This window comes from Cupressus sempervirens, chromosome 10 (assembly GCF_028749045.1).
Source record: "Cupressus sempervirens isolate cs-2001-9-10 chromosome 10, ASM2874904v1, whole genome shotgun sequence".
NCBI classification, from domain to species: domain Eukaryota; kingdom Viridiplantae; phylum Streptophyta; class Pinopsida; order Cupressales; family Cupressaceae; genus Cupressus; species Cupressus sempervirens.
Window position 1 is genome coordinate 66,250,699 of NC_143127.1, and position 20,737 is coordinate 66,271,435.

Here is a 20,737-nt window from a genome sequence, read left to right on the forward strand (position 1 = left end):
CAATCTTCTGAGGGTCGTAACTCAGAGCTCGTAAGGGCTATTGATAAAATTTCAAATGCTACATGATGGTCACACTAAGTCTTAAAATAACTTATCTTATTTTTGAGAGATCACATTCCATTTGGATTCAGCACAGCAATCTCGTTTGATGCCAAGACTCATAGTGTGCCTCAGTTCATAGGTGCATCACAACATAACTTTGAAACTACTGATCTTGGCATTGAATCATCAGCTCCATTAGCTCTAGATGGTCAGGTGAACCCTAGTGACACCCTTGTTCTGGCCATGGAGAGCCTCCATCATTCATGGCCACCCTGTACCGAAGAGTCTCCAAGGTGCTCTAAGTGCGTATCGAGGTCGATCTTCTGAGGGTCATAACTCGGAGCTTGTGAGGGCTATCGATGAAATGTCAAATACTACAAGACGGTCATGCTAAGTCCTAAAATGACCTATCTCTTTTTGAGAAATCACATTCCATTTGGATTCGACACAATGATCTCACTCGATGCCAAAACTCACAGTGTACCTCAGTTCATAGGTGCATCACAACGTAACTTTGAAACTGCTAATCTTGGCATCGAATCGTCAGTGCCATTAGCTCTAGATGGGTGGGTGAACCCTAGTGACACCCTTTTTTTGGCCATTGAGAGCCTCCATCATTCGCGGCCACCCCATATGGAAGAGTCTCCAAGGTGCTCTAAGTGTGTATTGAGATCAATCTTTCGAGGGTCATAACTCAAAGCTCGTAAGGGCTACCGATGAAATGTTAAATGCTACATAGTGGTTATGCTGAGGCCTAAAATAATCTATCTCATTTTTGAGAGATCACATTCCGTTTGGATTTGGCACAACGATCTCGCTCGATGCCAAAACTCATAGTGTGCCTTAGTTCATAGGTGCATCATAGTGTAACTTTGAAACCATTGATCTTGGCATCAAATTTTTAGTACCATTAGCTCTGGATAGGTGGGTGAACCCTAGTGACACCCTTTTTCTGGCCGCAAAGAGCCTCCAAGGTGCTCTAAGTGTGTATCAAGGTTGATCTTTCGAGGGTCATAACTCATAGCTCGTGAGCGATATCGATGAAACATCAAATGCTATAGGATGGTCATGTTGAGGCTTAAAATAACCTATCTCATTTTTGAGAGATCACATTTTGTTTGGATTTGGCACAATGATCTCGCTCAATGCCAAAACTTGCAGTGTGCTTCAGTTCATAGGTGCATCACAATGTAACTTTGAAATCACTGATCTTGGCATCGAATTGTTAACACCATTAGCTCTAGATGGGCAAGTGAACCCTAGTCAAATCCTTGTTCTAGCCACAAAGAGCATCCATCATTCGTGGCCACCCTATACCAAAGAGTCTCTAAGGTGCTCTAAGTGTGTATAAAGGTTGATCTTCTAAGGCTCGTAACTCAGAGCTCGTGAGGGTTATTAATGAAATGTCAAATGCTACATGACAGTCATGCCGAAGCCTAAAATAACCTATCTCATTTTTGAGAGATCACATTTTGTTTGGATTTGGCACAGTGATCTTGCTCGATGCCAAAACTCACAGTGTGCCTCTATTCATAGGTACATCACAGTGTAACTTTGAAACCTCTAATCTTGGCATTAAATCATCAGTGCCATTAGCTCTAGATGGGTGGGTGAACCCTAGTGATACCCTTTTTCTGGCTGTGGGGTGCCTCCATCATCTGTGGCCACCCCGTACCGAAGAGTCTCCAAGGTGCTTTAAGTGCATATTGAGGTTGATCTTTTGAGGGTCATAACTCAGAGCTCATGAGGGCTATCGATGAAATGTTGAATGCTACATGATAGTCATGCTAACACCTATTTAACCTATCTCATTTTTGAGAGATCACATTCCATTTGGATTCAGCACAATGATCTCGCTTAATGCCAAAACTCGCAGTGTGCCTTAGTTCATAGGTGCATCACAATGTAACTTTGAAACCGCTGATCTTGACATCGAATCATTAGCACCATTAGCTTTGGATGGGTAGGTGAACCCTACTAACACCCTTGATTTGGCCGCGGAGAGCCTCAATTGTTTGCGGCCACCCTAGTGCAGGAGCACCTAGGTAGTCTAATTTGTACCTAGTGCTTCTTTCTTTTCATTTTGGCTTGTAGTTATGCTAGCCACATCACTAGTGGTTTAATAAGACCTATTAGGTCCTTAGGTAAGGTTAACTTAGTTGCTAAGTGGGTTTTTCCTCCTAGGTTGTTGTTATGCCTATAAGTTGCTCAATAGGGATTAGGTTGACCAAAGTGGTAGAAATGAGTGCAAAGAGTTAGTTAGAGGTTTGAGCACAACAATACAAGGTTGGAAACACCTATATAAGGTGTGAAATGACTTTGCTATGACTGTGATTTTAATGTGCTAACAACAACATCTAGTTGAAATTTGTTTGAGATATTGATTTTTAGTTATTTTAGAGCTATTGGTTGATCCAAACTCATACTTATCAATGTCATGATGCTAATGGAAGCCTTGAATCTTTCTTGCATTGTCAAAATTTCATGTGGGCTTGGTAAACCGAATGTGTAGTAAAGTCTCATAATAGCAATTGTTCTCATTTTTCTTTGTAAAGTTGATGTACTAAGGTAAAGGAGGTGGATTGCATAGATTATTTCAAATTAAACATTTATGATAGAATTTTAAATTAAACATTGCATCAAAATTTGATAATAAAGGTTGTTAAAATGCTATTTCAAGCAAGTACCCAAAGCAGAGTTCAAGGTTATCCAAAACCTTGAAGTCATTCGGGTATCCCTATTAGAGATGATAGTTTTTAGAATACCATGTAGTTGAACTATCTCTTGGACAAATTTCCTTGCCAAAAATAGAGATCCATCCTTTAAACTACCTGGAATGAAGTGGGAAAATTTTGTTAATTTTTTTACTATGACCAAGATGACATCATGCTTGCATTGAGTCATGGGTAAACCTTGTACAAAGTCCATGCTAATAACCTGCCATTTATACTATGGAATCTAATGTGAGTATAGAAGTCCTACTAGATGGACATTCTTAACCTTGACACTGGCATTCCAAACACTAGGCAACATACTTTGTCACATCCCCTTTGAGTCTTGGCCAAAAGTATAAAGGTTTCAAATCAACCATCATCTTGTTAACCTTTGGTGCCTTGAAAATGGAGTGCAATGCATCTCCTCAAGAACTACTTTCCATAACTCTTCATGATCAAGAATATATATCATGTTCTGGTACTTAAGCACACCATCATCATCAAAAGAATAATCATCAAATCATGAATCAAAAGCATCGGTGTCCAAAATTAACTTCACCCATTCATAATGGGTATCTCCAAGAAGGTACTAAAGAATATATTCTCTTATACAAGTTTGAGATGTAGTGATAGCGATAATGTGTCTTCTATGGCTGAGTGCATCTACTACCTTGTTCTCTTTGCCTTTAATATACTCAATGCCAAAGTTGTATTCACTGAGGAATTCAAGCCACCTCCTCTAGCTAGAATTCAGATTAGGCTGAGTGAAAATATATCTTAATCCCATATAATCAATTTTAAGTTCAAATGGCTTTCCCAATAAGTGATGTCACCACATCTCCAAAGAATTTATTATTGTAGCTAGTTCTAAATCATTCATAACATAATTCACTTCATGCAATTTGAGCTTCTTGGACTCGTAGGCAACAATCTTACCATCCTACATTAGTACATCCCCAAGCCCATCTCCTGAAGCATTTATTGTGACAAAAAAGTACCCATTAGAATATAGTATAACCAAGATAGGAGCGGTAGTAAACCTTTTCTTAAGAAACTAAAAAAATTTCTCACATGCTTTTGTCCACTCAAATATTTTACCCTTTCGTTGGAGAGATGTGATTGGTGCTAAAATGCTGGAGAATCCCTGAAAAAATTTCCTATAATACTGAGAAAGACCCATAAAAATCCTAACTTCACTCACATTCTATAGAGTTGGTCATTCAAGGATGGCTTTTATCTTTGCAGGGTCCATTTCTATGCTACTCACTAATAAAATATGCCCCAAGTAGTGGATCTCCTTCTGATAAAATGAACACTTAGAGAGTTTCCCATAAAAATTTTCTCTCTTTAGGCGGTGCAAAACTATGTGCAAGTGTTTTTTATGCTCTTCTAAATTCTTGGAGTATATTAATATATCATTTATAAATATTTCGATGAATTTGTCAAGATAGTCTCTGAATACATTGTTCATCAGGTTTATGAAAGTGACAATTGTGTTTGTCATTCCAAAAGGTAAGACTAAAAAATCATACCTTGTTTTGAGTTTTGTCTTAGGTATGTATTCATCTTGAATCCGAAGTTGGTGATACTCGAATCTCAAATCAATTTTAGAGAATACAATAGATCCCTTCATTTGATCAAACAACTCATCAATTCACGAGAGAGGATACTAATTCTTTATGGTCACCTTATTTAGCATGTGCTAGTTAATGCACAACCTTAAGGTACCATCCTTTTTTTCATGAAGATTATAGGAGCTCCCCATGGTGATAAACTAGGTTAGATGAAACCTTTATCCAAGAGTTCTTGTAACTGAGTGCTCAACTCATACATCTTTGTGGAGGTCGTTATGCATTAGGGAACCTTTGATTGAGGCTCCACTCCTAGCACAAGGTCTATGGAGAAATAAAACTCCCTCTTAGGGGGTAGTTCAAGAAAATCATTTGGAAACACGTCTCTAAATTCTTGCAAAATGGGGTGATCCTCTAATTGAGGTGGAATCTCTTCTAGATTCTTGACATGGGCTACATATATCTGACATCCCTTTCTCCTTGCTTTCTTCAATTGCATAGAAAAGATTTTTCTCAATTCTAGTGGTCATTTGACACCATTTAGTATCACTAAGTACCCTATTTCATCAAGGCATTCAATTATCTTATCTTTACAACTAACTAAGGCTTTATGTTCACTTAACCAATTGATGCCTATGATGACATTGTATGAGCCCAAAGGCACTACATACATGTTAACCTCTATTCAAAAGTTAGGGAGTTCCAACTCACTGAAAAATAAGCATTTATCTACCCTATGCTCAACCCTATTACCATATTCTATAGTCCATGGTTCAACCATAAAACCAACCCTAACAGGTATCTTAGCTACTATCTTAGGATCTACAAAGCATTCAGTAACACCTATATCTATAAGAATGGAAATAGTGTAACTAAAAAGTGTACCAGCCATCTATATAGGAGTGGCCTGATAATCTGCATGTATATGATTAACTACAATATGAATATGGTGCTGCAGTGGAAAGTTCCTCCTGTCAGATCATTGTGGACACTAAGCGGTAAAGTGGTTACCGTCATATACAAAACATCTTGTCCTAGGAGCTCTCTTGTCATCATTCCTATTCTGATCACCCCCATTGTTCCTATTCATGTTGTTCAGATTACTTTGGATCCTATTGTTGTTCCAGTTTTCCTTGTTCCTATTCTAGTTAGAGTTCTCTTGTCCCTTATCCTTTATGGTTCTAATTTGTTTTTTCTTTCCATTTCCCTTTTTCCTGTCATCTTGATAACCCTTGTTATCGTGATATGACTTGTTATCTTGGAACTTCCTTTTATAGTTTTGGTTGGAGGATTTAGATGATGATGTATCCTTCAGTCTCTATTCTTGTTTAAGAGCCTTACGCAATGCAAAATCCATGGTCTTAGGCTCCTGCATTTTGACCTCACTATAGATCTCAGGTCGCAAACCCATCACAAATTTTTGGGTTCTAAATAGCTCATCATGCTAGTACTATAGAACATACTTCACCAAGTGACAAAAACATTCATGGTACTAGGTGATGTTCATGTTCCCCTAGACTAGCTTGTAGAAATCTGATGATTTATTGTTATAGAATAGTTGAGGTAACCATCTTTTGTGGAAATGATGTAAAAACTCTTCCCATGTTACCTCCCCATGTTGAAATTTATTTTCATCAATTATGTTTTCCCACCATGCAATTGCCTCACCCATCAGCTAAAATGTGGCCCAAACTGCTCTAGATTTCCCTATATAGTTATGTAATAGGAAATACTTCTCCATGCTTCTAATCCATGTCTTCAAATCTTCCCTAGAAGCTCTACCATGAAATGTGGGTGGAATAACTTTCTTGAGATCTTTGCTCAAGTTAGCTACTATATGTACCATATCAGTATTAATGAGAGCAATATGATGGTTAGATTTTTCCTTCTACTCTACCTCATGTTGAAATTACAATAGGAAAGGCAAACTTCTGGGGGGGGGGGGGGTGGTGAATCGATAGTTTAAACTTGGACCCATAAAACTTTCACCACACCTTCATCTCATGCATTGAATGAATAAATTGAAATAACATGTAAAGCATGTACATCTAAGTCATGTAAACATTTAAGAATTCACACACATATAACACCAGATATGATTAAGCAGAAACCCTCCAATGAGAAAGTAAAATTGGGGTGGGGATGACACCCACAAATCTTCACTACTGCAGTAATAAAGTGTATCCAATGAAGGTTACAATATTTTGACCATGAAACATGATTTGCCTTCTGAAAGGTCTGCCTTTTTAAAGGATTAAAAAGACTGTTAGGTCTTACCTTGTTAGATGATTTCAACACCTTGTTAGAAGTGTGCCTTGCTAAAGGACTTTAACTCACAATTAAGTAAGCACCTTGTTAGAATGTCTTAGCATTGATCTTGCGATCAACACTTGATTGCTTGATGACATATCACCTCTAAACTGATGTATTTTTTATCCTCCTTGATCAAATGTCTCTTTGCTATATCCTTTTCCTTTCCTTTTTTATGCTCTAATTGATTTAGCAATGCAATCTTACTTCATAACTCCTTAGCCACAATGAATGCACTATTTTTTGCATGGAAACTTCTCTCTTAGCTCCTTCAATACCTTACTCACACGCTAAAGAGTTTAGGATTTATCCTCCTTAAGAAGACTTAGGTGACTTAGGATTAGGTATGAATCTACACATGAGATTCATCCATTTTTCTGCTTAATCCTTCCCATTTTCTTATTGGTTGCATGTAATTGCATAGGGAATCCAACTTGAAATCCATCCTTATCTCCAAAATATTGAAATATATTCTTAAGTCAGCTTAAAAATGGTTTACATAGTTGTTTGTATCTCTACAAACAAATATGTCAAAACTATGTCACTCGACATCTAAAGTTTTTGATGCTCAGCATATATTGTTCTCTATGTTATGACTTGGCATCTATGTTACTCAGCATGTAGTGCATACTTGGCTTCTTTGTTACTCGACATACACTATCTACTCGGTACTTGAGTGACTTGGCATATGAGTGACTCGACACTCACAGTGACTCGACATGTACTACTTGATTGGCATGAACTAAATAAATAACTTAAGTGTGTTGACACTCACTTGTCGAAATGAATTTGAGATCAACAATCTCTCGCTTTTACATGAGTGTCAAAAACACTTGAGTATACATTAATATTCTTCTCCTTACAAGCATAACATATCTCTAACTCGCCTTGTATACAAAAATTCAAAAATTCAAAAATTTTGTAACAATTTAGATACCTCAAAAATCTGATAACTCCCCCTAAGTTGATAGGTATGTTCTGTATCCAAAATTTTGTACTCTTGCTGAATAAATATGCCTTAAGTGATACTCTTTCATTTGATAGTATTTGTGATGCTTGTAATGTTGACTCTATTTTAGATTGATCCATCTTGTTTCTCTTAATTCTCATTCTCCTTGTATCTCTGCTAGAATTTTGTATCTCCCCATTTCATATCATTTCTTTTATCTTTTTCTCTCCCCCTTTATCTTATTCTCTTCTCTCAAAATATTTCATCTCTCCCAAAATACTCAAAGTATTTCATCTCCTCCTTTTTGACACTTATCTCAATGGGCTATACACTTATTGTGTGTTTTTCCAAAAAGGATTTATGGACATCTACGATTATCTTGAGAGCTGCATCCTAGTTCTCACATGCAACATCTAGAGACTTGATTTGGATAGCAAGCTTGACATCAAGGTGGACTAGGCCATCTAAGGTTGAAAGTGGGGGTTTTTCTTCAATAGAGTTTCACCATAACCTAGTTCCTTGTGCAAAATTTCCATATGAGGGGTTAGAGTGGCCTGGATGCTAGTTAGTTTGGCCCTTATGTTGGCTTCATCTACTGACAATGTAGCTAACAGACTCTGGGTTTGAAGCAATGTTTTGAAATGCTTCTGACTCTAAGCTAGATTTATAGGTAGTTTGGCACCTGATGAACTTATTTGACTTTCCAAGCTCAAGATGTGACTTCTAGTTTCTTGGGTGAAGAGTGTTGGATTACAAAATTTAGTGAATAATGAGAAGATATTCTCAAGTACCTTCTTCACATCCTCAACCTTAGTTTCCAAATGCAACTTGTGTTAGTGCTATGTCACCTAATATTTTCTCATTGAATTTGCTTTGAAAATTCTTTTCTAACCAATCTAATAATTTGGCATTTGAGTCTAGGTCAACATCACTCACCTTCTCCACTATATTTTTTAGTTTTTCTATTAGTGGCTTGGTCTCATCTGGAGTTGGTAGACTGAATGCATATAAAAGGATGTCTTTGATGTCTTGTAGCACCTTCTTCTGCCTATGCTCCCTTCTAATCATTTATTGATGCTTCTTCCTTGCTAGAGCTTGTTGCAATATACCTATTTGTTATATGGTCATTATATCATAGTCATACTTGGGCAAAATGATTTCTTCATCAAGGCTCACATCTCCATATTGGATCACTTCCTCTATCTTTGATGTACTTAGGCTCGACACTGAGATTTGTAATGAAGTTGCATCTATGCCTAGCTTCTGAAGAGTTTGAGTGGAAGGAGTGTCAGATGTTGGTAAGGTTACTAGGGCTTAGACGATTATTTTATCCTTTAATTAAGATTTCATCACACTCTCTTCAGGCTTGCCCTATTCTTCCACAATGAATTGACTTGCACCTTGATCTTGTGCTATAGGTGCAGATAAGACTATCTGAACTGTTCCACTCTATTCTTCTGTAGTGGATTGTGTTTCCACTATACTCTTTTCAACTGTATCAATCTTATCCAATGTAGCTTTAGATTCTTTGACCAAAGGTTGTATTGTAGTGATTTGAGGGATGATAGAAGGTGGTTCTTGTGGATTCACCTTTTCCCTTTCAGTATCAGTCACTAATTTTTGCAATTCATCTATAATGACCAAAATAAGATTTTCACAAAGTTTGGCCTGCAGTGTAGACTGATCTGATATTTTCTTCAAATCATCCTCTGTAAGGGGATTGATGTTTTGAGCTAATAGGTTAGAAAAATCCTTAATAATTACTATTTCAGTAGTCTCACTTGTGACATGTTGAGGACTGACACTCAACAATTGTGTGTCTTGCACACTCTATTCTTCATGTTGCTCTAGCTCAGTTGTTGCCTTTTCATCTATTTGCATTGTTGTTCCTTCCTTAATAGTGTTATCTTTGTCATCATCCTCTTCATCATCCTTTACTTCAATGGGTTCTAGTTCTCATTCCTTCACTGTAGTCAACCCATAAGTAAGTTTCCACATTTGTGTGGACTTTTTCACTACATCCTCAATGTTGTTTTGTAATATGCTAAAGGCTTTGTATTTAAGTGTGAACCTGAATGCATATTTCTTCACAGCCTTAGCAAATTTTGCCTTAGTTAGTTCAAGCATCACTTGTGTGAGTGAGGTCTCCCTAATTTGTTTTTCCAAGTTTAGACAATAATGCCATTCCTGCTCAACTCGGTCATATAAATGTTTGGTCATAGAGTTGGAAATCTCTAATGGAGTAGTCTTGAATTTTTCCATCATGGCATATGTGGTCTCCTCCACTTGGTTCTTCTCTACTTTACCAAGATTGTCAAAATCTACATGCATAAATCCTGGTAAATTTGCACTATTCTTAACATTTTCACATAAATTTTCTAAGTCTAAAAGAGGATTGTGACTCACCACCTTAAATTGGCTATTGTCATCTGACTCAATTTTCTCTTCATCAGACTCAGCTTGTGCTACATACTTCCTCCTTGGCCTTTTTTGCAATTGACCTCCTTGCTCTACTTGTTTGGTCTTTTCTTTAGCCTTTTGTGTAGTAGCACATTTACTAGCTCTTGTAGTAGGTGCAATAGGCTTGGCTTGGCTTGGTTTTATAGTATTCTCAACCCTTGCCACTAGTTGTGCCTTGACCTTCCTCTTCTTTGTATCAGTGGGTGTAGGTGCTTCTTCGACTTCTTCTTCCTCAGCAGCTTCAGCTACTTCAATCTCCTCCTCTTCTGGCTGATCTTCACCCATACCCTACATTAATGCTAGAGGTGCTTGTGCTTGAATCTCTTCTTCCTCTTCATACTCTTCATCCTCTTCTTCCTCCTACTTTGGATCTTCTCCAAACTTAGCTTTTAATTTCTTCACTATCTTCTCCTTTTTCTTCATGGCAAAGGTAGTCTTGAGCTCCATTGTGATTTTGGATTTAGCCATTTCATAATTTCCAAATACCTTTGCACTTTTATCTACCTCTATTGCAAGTAATGCAATAATAGCTATAGAGGCTTCATCCACATTAATTTCATAACCTAAGGCTCTCAGCCATCTCACCCTTGGTGTAGTAGCTTGTACAAAAGTGTAGTTGACATCTAATAGAAAACATACATCATAATAGTATTTCTCTACTAGTGACACTAGTATTCTCAACCTCTTCTTCATTGACTATTTGAAATCCTCAAAGTAGCTAGTCATCACAGATTCAATGTTCTCTCCTAATTGCTCAATGTATTCACTAATCTAAACTACTACTGACCTATTGGTTTTCCAAGATACTATTCTAGATGTTGGAAAGGTCTTTTTTACATAAAAGAATATGCATATCAATATAGAACCAAATTTGCATTGTGCACTCTTTGTCTTTCTAATGGCTCCAAGGTTCTCAACTAGCTACTATAGTTGGAGTTTTGCTAGATCATATGTATGATCTTTCTTGAAAATTTTGTATCCCACATCCACAACAATGTAGGGCACACTATTTAATCTACTAGATTGGTAAAACTTGTGTGAAATAACCCTGATAGAAAACTCAATCAATGTATCAGTGATTGTATCAATAGTCATACCTCTCTTGTTCCATATAGCTCCAATATTCTTTTCAATCACCTCCTTTGAGTTACTTCTTAGTGTCTTAGGCCGATCTAGGGTTGGGTAACCAATAACCCTATGGATTATCCTCTTAGTAATTTTGATAGGTCCATTGTCCAGCCATAATGAACTATCATGTATTCGGCTAAGCACTATCCTCATCCACTCAGTTTTAAACACATTTGGAAAATCTAAGGCTTGTGTCAATCACTTTTTCTCTATGATTTTGAATTATTCCTTCAATACACCATTATCATAGAGTGTGTCATATGCTTCTTTAATCTCCATATCCCCAATGCTACCAATTTTACAATTATAGCATTTCCTTACATCTTACACCATTAACATGTTCGGTGGAATCATCAACAATGCACCAGAAGGGTCTTTCTTGTGCAATGTTAGGAATAGCTTTGAAAATGGGTTGATTAACTTCATTACTCACTAATTGAACATTCAAAGCTTCCTTCCCTTCTATATTCTTTGAACTTGATGCCATTCTGTGAAACTAGGGTTTACCAAAATGTAAACTACATAGCTTGGCTCTTGATAAATACCTTATGAAATTTGACAAACTACTATAGAGTAATTGATCAAACCTTCTACAATCACTTTAAATGATTTTCTAGATTGCCTTCTACTCTGCTTGCTCTTTCTCAAATTTGGAATGATGAGAAATGAGTCAAGAATCGATAAAATACCCTTTGAAACTTTGCAATTAATGTTGAGTGCTTACTCAATTGTAAGCTTGACATAAACCAATTTCAGGCTCACTCAACATCCATTGAAATTTTCATCACTTGGCTACCACTATGAGCTTGGCATCAACTAGCTAGTTTGTTATCTCGACATCTTCTAGCATTCCACTTGACACATATAGGAAACTTTTCATACTTGTTAGTAAACAATTTTCCTCATAAATGTTCATATGTAAGAATAAAGAAAAAGAATGTAAACTAACAAATGAATTCCTATAGAAGAGGCTAAGGAATTCTTTGCTTAAAGTTTCTTCATTGAAAATAGGCACAACTACCTTTATTACAATGAGAATTCTTTGATCTAAAGACTCAATAGAATGACCTTTTCAGAAAACAATCTGTTGAAAGTGTTGAATCAACTTATTTTATCTCATCACTACAAAAAAAAAATTTATGCAAAAGAACCACTCGATTTTAATTATCAAGATTATCCACATAGTTGAAAATTAAACCATCGAGCAGGCAAATTTGACAAAGTTAATCTCTCACAACATCCCAAGTTCCAAATTGACAATCTCAAAACCAATAATAGACACAGCCAAAAGCTTAAATAGTATTGTCAGAAATACTGATTTAAATAGGCAAATAATAGTATCTACTTACAAAGCTTTTAACCACAAATCAAATTGTAGAGTTTCATTGTATCTGATAAATTTTGAAATGCTACTTCTAAACTTGGAATAAAACCACAAACAAAAATAGTTTTGTCTATTGATCTATTGGAGAATTCTAACACCTACACCATAATAATTATTACATATATATAGGCATGGTGCTGGACTACTGCCAAAATTACCCCGCCAGGAGTTAATTGTCTTTGGTTAAAATAATTGCTAACTTGAAATGCAAGAAAAGCAAAACCACAAAAGAAAATATAACTAAGCGATTAAGTGTAACTGCTTGTGTAAATCAGGTAGCACTGTCTCCATTGGCCATGCCTTTTACCATTTTCCACATTTCATAGGTAGTTGAAAAGGCTGAAATAACGGATTGATGTGGCAAACCAATATAAGCAAACCTTTGCTTCTAGATTTCTTTTATCTTCTTCAATTCAACAACCTTTTCTTCATGCATTTCCAAATGCTTTAGATTGATGATTAACATAGCCTCAATATGTGCCACATTAGAGAAGTCTTGCTTAGCTGGTACCTTCTTGTCTTGCCATTCTTGAAACTTATTCTAAACCTCTTTGATCAGCTCATCCGATTGGGCAACAGAGTCATCTTCCTTTCCCATGAACTATTTGGCAAACCATTTAAGGTCATTTTGAATAATCTGGTGTATAACCTTAACTTCTTGCAATGCCTCTTTAATTTCAATTACTCCTTGTGTTAGTGCTTCATTCCTCCATTCGATGCAGTCTTTGATGACATACAGGGCCTTTTCGTCTAGACCAACTATAAGGCATTTAGCTTGGAATTTCTATAAACCGAATTCTTGCACATCCTCTAACCACATTACCACCTTTTCCTAGTTATTTTTCTCCTTTTCATATCATTCTTTGCTTGTCTCCACCTTTTTAGCAATGTTCGATATTTCCTTCGAAGCATGGTCCAAGTGACCTATGTGCTTTACGGTGTCATGCAAAACATCCTGAACCCATTCACCTGCTACTTTCGCTACCGCTTTGCACTTATGCAGATTCTCCAATGATTGTTGATTGGTCACAGAGGACACATCAATGATTGCTGAAATTTCATGGATTGGCTTTGCTTCAGGGTGAAGGATAGCATTAATATATTGCGCCATGTTTTTTATTATTTCCTTCATTTCTTGCTAATCTTGTCCATCTTTCCATACTCTGTGTGCAATCTTTTTATTAGATGATTCAAAGAATTCCATGTCTACTTCACGATTCCCTTTTCCTAGGTCAACCTTTGTTATCTGGTAGCCTTGAGGAACCACAGAATCACATGAGCTTCCATCTGGTGGTATAGCTATCTCTGTTGCCCAATGTCTTGAATTCTTATCAAAATTACTCCTTGCCTCGATTCTTGCTTTCTTTACTTTAGGTGTCTTACTGAGACACTTACTAACCAAATCATCAATTGGCATTGATATTGGGACTATGATCCTTTTCTTCTCCATTGATGTCTCTAGCCATTTAGGTGTAGCTTGATCTTTTTTTGTAGCAGGGGAGCATTTGACCAAGGTGAGGTTACTCTCCTGGATTTCGATAGTCACTGACAAGTTCTAGGATTCAGGTACATTATCCACCATAGGTGGGTCTTCTGCTACCTCCAGGTCAACGGTTATGGTGTTCTTACTTCTGATTATTGATGCCTTCTTTGTGCTTGAATGGGTTATTCTCTTGCTCTTTGGATTTGCCTCTTGAACTTGAACTTGAAGTGATTCAGGGATTGCTTCAACTTCAACTCCAATCGGACCTACAATAGGATCAGGAACATCTCGATTAGTTTGCTTTTTGGGAGTCTTTTTATCTTTACTTTTTGAAAACTTCCTAGAAAGTTTTGGATTAGAAACTGCCTTTAATTTTATCCATTTAGCAGTTCTAGCTATTACATCTTTAGTATGAGCATAGACATCATTTTCTTCCCTTTTTCCCCAGTCAATTTTAGGAATGGTCATGCATTCAATCTGGTCAATATAAAATTGATCAAGCACTTCTTCAGAATCTTCATCTTTTAATCCATAAGTATCCAACTCCACATTAAACATAATGATCTGCTTAATGGTTAGGTGTAACCATAGCCTTTTCCTTACTTCAAATTCATTAAGGCAATTTTCCCAAAAATCTTCTAATTGTGGGGAGTGAACCAGGGATACTGCGTTCTTAACATTATTTCTGACAAAGCTAGTATAGTCAAAATCTAACCGAGAAATGAAAGGCTTAAAGCATAAGTGGGTTAATGATTTTGCTACCAATACAACTTCTTTTAGACTGGGGCATCTATAGTGTCTAATCTCAATAGGGAAGAGTACTGAAGAAGATCTTTTTGAAATTTGAAAAGACTCAACCATAGAAACAAATTGCCTACATATCTCAGATAACACTATAGAGTCTGAACAATAACATGGTAACTTTAAAGGTTCATAAGAAAAACCACCCACTTTGATATATGTAAATCTAGGGAATTGAATGTAAAAGCAGCCATAGATTTGCACAACCTGCATAGCTTCTTCTGACATCCTATCATTCTCCCGACCTTGGAGTTCAAATACCAATTTCCCTAGAAAGACATCATTTACCTTTTTGAACTCATTGCATAATGTAGTTTCCTGAAGATCACTGTAATACTGGTAGATGGCCATGTCATCAACCCAAGGTGTATGTGGAAGATTCTCCCATTCTTTAGATGCCGCTAGGATGTAAATTAGATAAGAAGCCAAGAAAAATGGACCACAATTGTTAACAATTATTTAACCCCTATGTAGGTTTTCTGCTATCAGATCAGACCAATCAATGAACTTAATTCCTTCAACGATCTTCTGTATGAAAAAGTACATCCATGACTCCCAGTAGAATGCATGCTCATTTCCCTTAATCCTATTCAATAGGAGAACAATGCCTGCAATTTCTTTTATAAAATGCTCAACAATCAATGGCTTAGGCAATCTAGAACCTCCCTCTGCTGGTTTCAAAAGCCAGGACTGAGCTATCTTGTTATCATAGTTGCTTTTGTTTTTGACATATAGGCATTCAGCTTCTTCGAATGTCCATGGATCGTAGGGTTCCTTGTGAGGAATCTTAAAGGCCAAATAGACACTGGTTCTATTGATTTTAACAATCACTTCTCCTGAGACTTTCTTAATGCACCTGGAAATAGGGTCATAATGGCTTGCACATTCGAGGATAAGTTCTGGGTATGTGATTGCAGCGAGAAAAGTGACAGCTTCTAATAATCCACTATCAACTAGCCTCTGGTAAATAGGGCTTGATTGGGGTTTTTTGGTTCATTCAACAATATCAGATAAATTTTTATTTACCAGAAACATATCATGAATTTCAGGCAGTGAACTAAGCAAAGATGGCTTCTCTAACTTGGGCATTTTAGGACAAAAAAGCATCATGATTGCTAAGAAAGACAAGTTTATAAGATATGGCTTGAAATATCTCAAAAAAAAAGAAAAAAAAATTGAAATGCAAAGGGTTATGGAAATACACTTACAGTTTGATAGAGACATAGCCTGCAATTCGCCCTTCTTACCCAATAGCACTAGAATTTCTTTGGAGAAAGTGGAATGAGTGGGAAGGCTTAAAATGAATGCATTTAAGGGATGATTTGTATAGAAGATCGCAAGATAGATTTGGCAAGTAAGTGCAATAATTACTTATTCATGTGACATGCATTGGAAAAGACACTGTGGGTGCTTTGTTTTAAATACTCCATCAAATCTGCATGTATCCTATTATGCTAAGTGATCATGAAATGATAACTTTAGCCCTTAATCAAATCTTTTCATATCCGAATGCCTAATGCCTTAAACCCTTCCATTCATAACTTCACATGTCTTGGGAAGTGCTATACTAGGACCCACCTTAATTTGGCTCGAAAATTTGAAACCTACATACAACTTTCGTTAGTGTGCAACATCAACACTTGAAGTTGAAGTTGAAGTTTTGTGTGGTTGGGTTTCAACTTCTACTTCGAATTTACTAAGGCCAACTCGAGAAAAGAAATTGGGCTTGACATATGAAGATAGACGTGGACTCGAACTTGAAGTTGAAGTAAACTAAAACTTCAAGGGAAGAAGACTTGGGATCGAAACATTCAAGGGTGCGAGAAAAATATAAGCGCTAACAATACTCAACAAAGACATGAAAAACTTAAAGACTTATCTTGGACTTCTAACAACATATTGCATCATTTTTCATGCTAATGTAATCTTTTCAGCACTAAAACCTTTTGGAACTGATGTATGATATAACCTTTTTAAATATTAGTCCCACATACGTCTTGATTGCCTAGTTTGATGGGGTGTGATCACCTAACCCATTGGGTGAAGTGATCCCTTCTCTATTTGATGTGCTACAATCATCCTTCTTCTTCCATGTCTTATTCATTTCATCTCTGATGTGTTTAACATCTACCTTGCCTTTTCCTTTATCAAATCCACAAATTGGTGCCTTTGACTTTGTTGGACAATATCTACTGATGCGACTAGTCTTCAAGTAGCTAAAACATGTGGTTTGACTCAACCATCTTTGGTAGCACCTTTGAAGTGTGTCCTAATACAATTATTAGAAACATGTCCATATTATTGATAGTAATGATCGCTATATTTTGTATTATAATCCCAGTTATAAGAGTTGCCATTGTTCCTTACCTTTGTTTTCCTATTTGATGAACACATGGGTTTGGATTTGTATTCAAAAGCTCTATGTCCATACTTCTAATAGTTGTAGCAATATCCTTCAAACCTTTTTGTATTCATGGTCTTGGTTCTGCATTCATATGCCTAAAGACCTTTCTTTTTGAACTTATAGCAGTAAACTATGTGCTTAGGCTTGATATTCCAATCTATATCTTGCTCCTGCACACATTAGCATTATGTCCTTTCTTATCACAATTATGACAAGTAGGTTTAGATTTCTTATCTTTGTTGTTCCTTTCTTCAACACTTTTGGATGACTCTCCTTCTTTAGTGCTTATATATCCCAGTCTAGATGTATCATTATTAGATATAGAGGATCTCAATAATTGCTCAAAGTATTTGATGGCTTCATTTGGTTTGTTGAAGGTCTCAATAGATTCCTTTTCCCTCTTTAGATCACTCTATAATTAGTCATTCTACAATTTCAATGTAGTTATCTCAATGTCCTTGACATTCAGTTCATAGTTGGAATTCATCAATTGATTTAAAGTATCCAATTGCATGTTGGAAATCTTGGTTAGCTCTGTTGACTTCTCTTCTAGTCTATTGACCAAAATCCTTTTATCATCTTCAATCATGGCTTTTTCTTCCATAGATTTCTTCTTTTGTTTAGTCACCTCACATATCAATATAGCTTGTGATTCTTTCTCTAACTTGAGATTTCTAATTTCTTCAGCTTGAGCTCTATTCTTTTCCATTAGATCTGCAACTACTACATCAAATTCATTGGAATCACCATTAGCAAATAGCTTAGTAGTGTCTATCTCTTTGTATTATGTGTCATTCTTCGCAATAGAAATTTATTTCCTTCTCTTCAAAGACTTCTTTAGTTCTTCTCTTGCATGATCTAGTTGATGTAGAATGAATTGTATTTCAATTCCATGGTTCTCAATAATCTTTTCCAATTTGTAGACTTCCATTTCAAAATATTTTCCTCTGAGTTGCAAAGCTTCTCTTTCAGAGAACAAGGCTCTGATACCAATTTTTGGAATTACAATAGGAAAGGTAAACTTCTGAGAGGGGGGGGGGGGGGTGAATTAGTAGTTTAAACTTGGACCCATGAAAATTTCTCCACACCTTCATCTCATGCTTTCAATGAATAAACTGAAATAACATGTAAAGCGTGTACATCTAAATCATGTAAATGTTTAAGCATTCACACACATATACCACCATATATGATTACCCAAAAACCCTCCAATGAGAAGGTAAAATTGGGGTGGGGATGACACCCACAAATCTTCACTACTACAGTAATAAAGTGTATCCAATGAAGGTTACAATGTTTTGACCATGAAACATGATCTACCCTATGAAAGGTCTGCCCTATTAAAGGGTTACAAAGACTGTTAGGTCTTACCTTGTTGGAGGCTTTCAACACCCTGTTAAAAGGGTGCCTTGCTAAAGGACTTTAACTCACAATTAAGTAAACACATTGATCCTATGGTCAGCATTTGATTGTTGATCCTCCTTGATCAAATATCTCTTTGATGTATCCTCTTCCTTTCCTCTATTCTTCTCTAGCTGATTTAGCAATGTAATCTTACTTCATAACTCCTTAGCCACCATGAATGTGCTATTTTTCACATGCAAACTTCTCTCTTAGCTCCTTCAATACCTTACTCACATGCTGAAGAGTTTAGGGTTTGTGCTCCTTTAGACAACTTAGGTGACCTAGGGTTAGTTATGAATCTACAACTGACATTCATCGATTTTGCTACTTAATCCTTCCCATTTTCTAATTGGTTGCATGTAATTGCATAGGGAATCCAACTTGAGATTCATCCTTATCTCCAAAATATCAAAATGCAATCTTAAGTCAACTCAAAAATGGTTTACATAGTTGTTTGTGCCTCGACAAAAAGATATGTCAAAATTGTGTACTCAACATCTAAAGTTTCTGATGCTCGGCATATACTATTCTCTAAGTTGTGTCTTGGCATCTATGTTACTTGGCATGCACTACATACTCAGCTCCTGTGTTACTCAACATACACTATCTGCTCAGCACATGAGTGACTCAACACTCACTATGACTCATCATGCTCTATAATATGCATGTTGTGCTTGACATGTACTACTTGTTCTACATGGACTAAGTAAATAACTTAAGTGTGTTGACACTTGTCAAAACCAATATGAGATCAACACCTCAGATCTCCTTAGGACCTCTACTAATTACTCATCCTCACATTTCTTCCTTAGTTCCTCATCCTACTTATATAGGGCTTCTGAGAGAAGATCTTTATCATGCTTCCTTGTCTCTTCATTAGCTTGTCTACCTGGAGCGTCATTCTCTAAGTTATCCATCATTTAGCCTTGTTGCTATAAAAAAACCCCCTACCGAGGCAATACTGCCAATATCTAATCTAACCTCTCCTTAGGTTCCTCAAGTCATGCACCACTATTGGACCCACCTCTATGGTTAACTCTAGTGGCCATGGTGAAAACTCAAACACCTATCACACATCGGTGCATGTTAGCATAGTAGCCCAAGGGCCTAGGGTTTAAACACAACTTTGATACCTTATGCAAGAACCATGTCCTATAAACGAAATGTCACATCCTATAAAAGAAATCTCACATCACACCAATATGGAACATGTAGAAATGAACCAATATAAAAATAGTTGAAAAGTCAAGAAACTATTCTTAATCCACTACTTAAATTTAACAATAACAATTAGTTTGTCAACTGATACAAGACAACATAATAACTTTGATGTTGATTTACATTGCATATGCATTGCATAACCATCTTATACATGATTAATAGAATATCATGATCATCATAGTTACATTATCCAAATTACATTAATTACATGACAATGTTCATCTTAAGATGAATGCACAAACCAATATATAGGCCTCACAAATCTTGCCATGTGTCCTTTAGTGTGACCTAGTCTCCAAAGCCATCAGATATCATCCATCTTCTATCTAAGATAAGATTGTGGCCCAGGGGCTTTTACCTCACCAACCATAGAGTGTTTACTCCCCTATGATTCTTCCTGACATGAAGCATGCCCCGACCTTAGCATGAGAAGCCTAGCTTCCAGAACAAGATGGATCAGATGGATCTGGTGCAACTATGAAACATACTACATAAAAGCATGTGCCTAGTATCTAAATCATGGAATGTGGCCAGGAAAAGAAGAGACGACTACACAACTACTCTTATGCAATGAAAAAAAAACTATAACATATCTACCCACATGTACATTTCTTTTGATTAAAGCATATCTACTCATATGCAAGATAAAAATAAGCATAGTCACACTCACATGCTATATGTTAGAAACAAAATAATTAAATGCAATAAATAAATGGCTTGGCTAAGCACTAAATTTTTTAACATTACTGAAATAGAGACAAAACATAATGAATCCTATCTTCAAAATCTAATGGGTTGAGAGAAGCAAAACATAATGCATCCATCCCCACCCTCCCATATGCCACATTACACCTTTCCATAGAAGA